Source organism: Callospermophilus lateralis, chromosome 1 (genome assembly GCF_048772815.1).
Source record: "Callospermophilus lateralis isolate mCalLat2 chromosome 1, mCalLat2.hap1, whole genome shotgun sequence".
Classification (NCBI taxonomy): Eukaryota; Metazoa; Chordata; class Mammalia; order Rodentia; family Sciuridae; genus Callospermophilus; species Callospermophilus lateralis.
Genome location: NC_135305.1, coordinates 185,122,399 through 185,130,069, shown reverse-complemented (window position 1 = coordinate 185,130,069; position 7,671 = coordinate 185,122,399).

The following is a 7,671-nucleotide window of genomic DNA, read 5'->3' as shown; positions in this document are numbered from 1 at the left end:
AAAATGAAACTAATTTTTTTGCTACTTTATCATCCACAGAAAGTCATAGATATTTACCCCAAAACTAACATTTAAATAAATTATTTATATTCATTTTGATTTTAAACACCTATTTCTTAAGATGACATTCACTATGTTTTTTAAAAAAATCTCCTTTCATGAAGATACAAAAATGTATGAAGAGTATCCCCCATCCTCTGACAGATAACCTTTAAATCTGTCGTCCTTCCCTGATATTTACAATTACTCTCAGAAGGGGTCAAACCGCTAGAACTAGAAGGAAAGAAGAACTCTTGAGAGGCATGTAATTATAAGTAATAGTTATGCTCTTTTACTGTAATTACTGTTCCATTTTAGAGTTTTTGTCTGCCCCTTCATGATTCCTTCTGACACTAGCAGGGTCTAAGAAGTTTGGTACAAGTGTCTAGAGAAAAATAGATACACTTCTTGAAAGCATTTGTTTAACTATCTGGTCTGAAATGACTGGTACAAGAAATTAGCATATTCAGGATGTTGATATCTCTGCAATTAGTGAACTTTTCTTCTCTAAAGTGCCTGGTCTTCATATACATCACATTTTTCCTTATTATGCTCTTCATCTTAATGATGTTTTTTATGTTCCCAATAATTATTTTTAATAAGAACTTTGAGAAGTAGATTCCCTTTTGCAACATTCTTGGGATTGATTGAAATATGGGAGAAGTATTTTTTACCAGAGATTTTTTTAGCGGGGGCGGGTACCAGGGATTGAACTCAGGGGCACTAGACCACTGAGACATATCCCTAGCCCTGTTTTGTATTTTTTTTTTTATTATTATTATTAGGATAGGGTCTCACTGAGTTGCTTAGTGCCTCGCTAAATTGGTGAGGCTGGCTTTGAACTCATGATCCTTCTGCCTCCGCCTCCTGAGCCGCTGGAATTACAGGCGTGGGCCACCGTTCCTGGCCTTAGCAGAGATTTTATTAGGAGAAATACCATAAAACTGTGGTTTCTGGTTTGGTTCATTAGTAGAATTACCTGGGAGATACAAAATATACAGATTTAAATAGTATGCATCATATTATTCCTTTTCCTGGGTTGGCATGTAGTACTTTTCCTTTTTCTTGCCCTACATTTTCATTGGGATATTTCATCCATTCTCATGGCTCAAAATATCATCTACATTTAGATGGTAACCACATTTATGTCTCTGGTTCCGTTCTTTTACATGAATCCAATTATGTGCTAGGCATTTCCACTTGGATGATTCTCTTATATCTAAAATGTAACACATCCTGAACTCTTTGTTCTCTATCCCTGCATCATAGTGATTAAGCACCCCAGGACCAAAATAAATAAATAAAAATAAAATAAAATAAATTTAAAAAATTAAAAAGAAGAGTAGTTACCAGAGCCTGGCAGAGAGTAGTTACCAGAGCCTGGCAAAGCCTGCAGGAAGAAGCAGTGGAAAGAAAATGATTAATGGGCACAGGGGTGCAGTTGGGTAGGAAAAATTGCTTCTAATGTTCTGTGGTATTATAGGATAAATATTACTGAAAAGAATTAATTGAATATTTAAAAATATCTAGTAGGGAGGATTTTGAATATTCCCAGTGCAAAGAAATAATGTATTCCTGAGGCAATAGATAATGCAAATTACTGTGATGATTTCACATTGTATACATGTGAAGAAGGAAAGATCTTCCATATTCATGGGTAAGGAGAGTTAATATTATTAAAATGATCTACAGATTCAGTGCAATCCCCATCTAAATATAAAAAAATGCAATGCCGGAGGCATGACAATAGATGCTTTCAAAATAAAATTCAGAGCCCTAGTAACAAAAACAGCACAGTATTGGCGTAAAAGCAGAAATATCCCAATGGACTATAATAGGTGACTCAGAAATAAACTCATTTAGCTACAGTCAACTGATTCTCAACAGGGGTGCCAAAAACAAATGGAGAAGTTGAGAATGAAATCATGTCATTTTCAGAAAAATGGGTGGAATTTAGAGATAATCATGTTAAGCAGAATATCCAGGTACAGAAAGGCAAGTATCACATTTTTTCCCTCTAATTTGTGAAATCTAGGTTTAAAAAAAAAAGGTGCCCTAAAAGTAGCAGAGAGAATAATAGGGAACTGGGAAAAGGAGTGTGAGGAGAGGGGAAGAGAGGCGAGAGGGAGGAAGGATAGTATCAAAACATGATTTGTACGAGTATGAAAAGGATCATCGTGAAACTCATTATTTTGTACAACTAACTAGTTATAATAATTTAAAAAGAAAAAATAAAATACATTTAAAAATAGAGCATGGGAAATAAATGAGATTTGCACACATGCACACACACACAAACGAGAGGAGACTTGAGATACAGGGTACTTTATATTATTTCATTTAATCTTCACATTAAAACATTAAATTATCTATTGGTATTTCATTTTATTCATGAGGAAAATGAACTTCAGGGAGATTAATGTGCCTACCTTTTATTATTTGGGTTAGGATACCATTTTAGATATAAGAAATATTACCTCGTGACAAAAATTAATTTCTGAAATACCTTTATAATATTAATTTTCTTCATCTAGTAATGTTTACTATGAATATCCACATCAGTGGGGAAAAAGCCATGTCTTGAGAATATGAATAGTTATTTATTAACACTGGTGAACATACAGGACACATATTTTGTATAAAATGTTACTGGCATGGTGGTGGTTGCTGGAAGATTTACTAAATGATTTTACATTGCTGTTGGCATGCTTGATTAAGGTTGATTAAGATTAGGACAAGTACTTCTCAAAATTTAAAGTGAAAGGAATTACCTGGAATATTGTTTCATTGCAGCTTATGATTCAATAGAACTAGGTTGAAATCTAGAAATTCTCCATTTCTAGCAATCTCCCAAGCAATGCCCGTATGTTCGTTCTGGGACCACTTGAAGCTAGAATATCAGTGATACAAGTTTTATTTATTGCACAAATATCCCTGTAGCCTTCTGAAAGATTATAGCCCAAATTGCAATCATATCCAGTAGGATGCCACACAAAAATCATCGATACACAAAAGAATTGGTGTCAATAGACCTACAATAGAATTGCTGTTCCTGTGAAACACAAGACACAAAAATCAGAAATAAATGACTCTTGCCATTCAAGTGTAGAACCATCCGTGGTACATAGAAGCTTATGATTTAAAATGGTAAGTTCTTTTTTCCCTACTCTTATTTTAAAGAGAGGGAAAATTTTTATTTCCCCTCCTTGTCTTATCTTTCAAGCTGATTTCTTAGGAAAAACAAGTCATTTTATTAGTCTGTTAATAAGGTTACTTGAGAGATGAGAAGAATTCAGATATCTGAACATTGAATACCCTGGAGTCCCTCTGCCAAAGATGTTATGAGAAAAAGGGCACTCAGTGCCAGTAGGTACATAGAAAAAATAATGAAGTTCAATGTTTCATGAAAATGTAATGAAATTGAAAAAATTTTAGAATAGTTTTACATTGTGAAATGTAAATATTGTGGTTTTTTGTTTTTGGAATGGAATCTCATTTCCATGTTGCCCAATCTGTTCTCTCCTGGGCTTTTTTGGACCCCCCCCACCACCTCAGCCTCCTGAGTAGTTGAAATTGCAGGTATACACAATTGTGCCTGGCAAAATTAGTAACATTTTTTTTTTTTTTTTGGTGGAGGGCAGTTGCATTATTAGTATGAGGCTCCGGGGTTGGGGAGAAGAAAGCTGTGCAGTGTAATTGTCTCGTTGTCTCTTGTGAAATATGAAGAGAATTTCTTTCTTTCTTTTTTTTCCCCATGAATAGGATTGAGGGCAATTTTGGAGATTGTTGCAGACATGTGAGCAAAAGGGATTAATTTAAATTGAGCTCAGAGAAGAAACTTGCTGGGCAGTCCTGAGTTATTTTCAATATTTCATAAAGCCTAAAAGAAATTCTTTGGTAATTAGACAATAGAGGCTTGTAATAACATCATGGCTCCTTAATTTTGGCTGGTATTACAGAATTTAAGGAGATAACTGGTTACCTGGAGCCAATTGCAAGTATTGATGGGGGTTATATGCCTTTGTTTAAAAATGAGATAAATTATTAATTATAATCAGACGGGTTAAGTCTCTTAAAATATAGGAGTGATATGGGATTGGAGGGATAATGAAAGGCTCTTTTGAAAGCTGAAAAGTTCGGGGGCTGTGATTAAAATTAGGTACATTACTTCTCAGGGGCTACGTCTTAACCAAGGAACTTATTTGTAGTCAGTCAACAAATATTTAATGAGCATCTTTCATGTGCTAGTCTCTGAATTGGACGTTTTTGAGATTCAGTAAAGAAAAAGTCATGGTTCGTGCCCTTGTGGAATTTGTAGAAGGAAAAAGGAACATTCAAGAAATAGTTACCTACATACAGGGTTAACATAAATTATTCTAGTAGCTCTTGATGCTAAATAAAATGTTATTGCATTTTCTTTACTAATATATTTTTTTTTTAATTTAAGGTTAAAGATTCTGAAGAGAACCTGACAAATAGTGTAGACTGACCATTGGTGCTCTCTGTCCCTTGGCTTGGTTGGTATCCTGCACATTGGTCCCCTGTAGATTTTTCTTGACTTGTGCCTCTTTTAAGCAAACCTCATGAAAGAAATGATGTCTCACCTAATTGTTGAAATGAATAACATCTACCAAATCACCATTTCTGGTGCTTATATTCTGATTTTTTCTTTCCTGTGCTGGGGATTGAACTCAGGACTTTAGAGGATGCTAGGCAAGTGCTGTACCAGTCTTAACCTTTGAATTCTTGACTCATATATTTTCAGTTTTATGGCTCAGTGTACAAGTTCATGCCCTTCTCCAGTGACCAGCTGTTGAGTATTTGCATTTGGTAACTTTGTTTTATGAATCCTACTTTGATTTGCTTTTATCATTTGTTTATCTTGGTCATCATAATCATAAATGATCTCTTAGTGTATTTACTCTGTATTCTTTTTCTTCTAGAATTATTCTAATGACTTAGATATTTTATCTTTTCACATTCTAGAATATTGATTATATAATTAAACTTTCAGAAACACAAATATTATTTAATTGAGTAAATTAGGGTCCAGAAAGTGGAAAATAGTCAACACCTATTCATTTCTTCTTCTTTTTAAAAAATTTTTATTAATGTGGTGCTGTAATTGAAACCAGGGCCTTGTACCTGCTAGGTAACCACTCTACCACTGAGCTACGTCCCCAGTCCTACTGAGTTCTTTTATATGTAGTATTGTAATCTCAGACTTGGTGTTTTAGTCAGCTTTTTCACTGCTGTGACTAAAAGACCCGACCAGCACAATTGGAGAGGAGGAAAAGTTTATTTGAGGGCTCACAAGTTTCAGAGGTCTCAGTCCTTAGCCAGCTCCATTTCTCAGGGCTCAGGTGAGGCTGAAAATCATGGTGGAAGAGTATGACAGAGGAAAGCAGCTCTCATGATGATCGGAAAGGAGAGAGAGAGAGAGAGAGAGAGAGAGAGAGAGAGAGAGAGAGAGAAGGATGGATATATATAGAGAGATATCTCCACTTGCCGAATACAAATATATACCCCAAAGCCACTCCCTCAATGCCCACATCCTCCAGCCACACCCCACTTGCCTTCAATTAACACTCAATCTCATCAGGTGACTAATTCACTGATTGAATTAAGGTTCTCAAAAACCAATCATTTCTCCTCTAAACCTTCTTGCATTATCTCACAGGTGAGCTTTTGGGGGACACCTCACATCCAAACCATAATACTTGGTGACACATGTTCGATGTTTTGTTGTGTAGAACTTTGGAGGTTAATTGGAGGTGTCCTGTTTCTTAAACTGTGAATTAATATTCCAGGGGGTTCTTCTATTGTTATTCTTTATGACTTACACATATTTTATTTATTTACCTTTTAAGTAACCTTTTAAAAAGATTTATTTTATTATAGTAAGAACAATCAACATGACATTTTCAGCGTTCAATATGGTATTGTTGATATAAGTACAATATCATACAGTGATTTTTCTACAACTTATTCATTTTTACTGAAACTTATGCCCATTGATTAACTCCTCATTTCTCCCCTCCCTCAAACCTTGGTAGCCACCATTTTACTCTTCGATTTTGTGAATTTGAGTATTTTACATACTTTGTAAGAGTAGAATCATTTAGTATTTTCTTTTTGTGTTCTTTCTTTTCTTTTTGTGACTGGCTTATTTTCACTTAGCATAATGTCTGTGTTGGTCTGCTTTCTGTTGCTGTGACAAAATACCAAGATAAACAACTTAAAAAGAGGAAAGATTTACCTTTGGTTCATGGTTTCAGAGATTTCAGTCCATGGTCATTTGGCTCTATTGTTCTAAGCCTGTGGTGAAGCAGAATTTCATGACAGGGAGGACTTGGTGAAACAAAGTTGCTCACCTCATGGTGGCTGGGAAGCGGGAAAAAGAGAGAGAAAGGGGCCAGAGACAAAAATATACCCTTAGAAGCCATACCCCTACTGATCTACTTCCTGCAAATAGGCCCCACCACCTAATGTTTCTGCCACCTTCCAATAACCCATTTAGCTATGAATCCATTGATGGATTAATCCATTGAATGGAGTCCTCATGATCCATTCACTTCTTCAAAGGACCCACCTCTGAACACATTGCCTTGAGGAGTAAGCTTTCATTGCACATCCAGACTACAAAAATATCCTCAAGGTTCACTTGTATTGTCACATATTGCAAAATTTTCATTTTTTTAAGGCTGAGGAGAATGCCATTGTCTGTATATACTGTATGTTTTTAAACCCATTCTTCTGTCCATGAACATTGAGCTTGTTTTCATATCATGGCTACTGTGAACAATGCTATCACAAACATGGAAGTGCTAATATTTTCTCAAGATTCTGATTTTAATTCTTCAGGATATATATCATGAAGGGGGACTGCTGAATTGTGTGGTCATTCTGTTGTTAAGTTTTTGAAGGACCTCCATACTGTTGCATAGCAGCTGTTCCATTTTATATCCCCATCAACAGTGTGAAAGAATTCCAATTTCTCCCCATTTGCACCAACATTTGTTACTTTTTTAAAAAATTATGGCCACTGTATCAGCTGTGAGGTGTTATTTCATTGTGGTTTTGATTTGTGTTTCCCTAATGGTAAGTGGCATTGAGGATTCTTCCTATACCTGTTGACCCTTTGTATGCCTTCTTCAGAGAAATGTGTATTCAGGTATGTTCATATTTTATTTGTGCAATTAGTTTTGTTTGTTTTGCTATTGAGTTGTAGAGGTGGTTCTTTATATATTTAGGAGATTAACCCCTGATCAGATATATGGCTTACACATATTTTCTTCCATTCTGTAGACTGCCTTTTTCTCTGTGCTGTTTGTTTCTTTTGTTGTACAGAAGCTTATTAGTTTGATGTTTATTTAATAAAATAATAAAAATTAAATTAAGATCAGGATCTTCTTTAGTTACACAGGAATCTGAGGAGAACTATGGATACTAGAGACTTTGAGAACTTACAGTCTACAGTTAGGTAGTACATTTTGTTTCCATTGACTGAAAACAACATCATCATCAACAAAAGTGAATATTTCCATACTGCTTACCATTATACTTGGATTAATTGAGCATTTATTTTTGTTGAATTTATGCCTGTTCCTAAAAGTGAGACCTAGATATTTC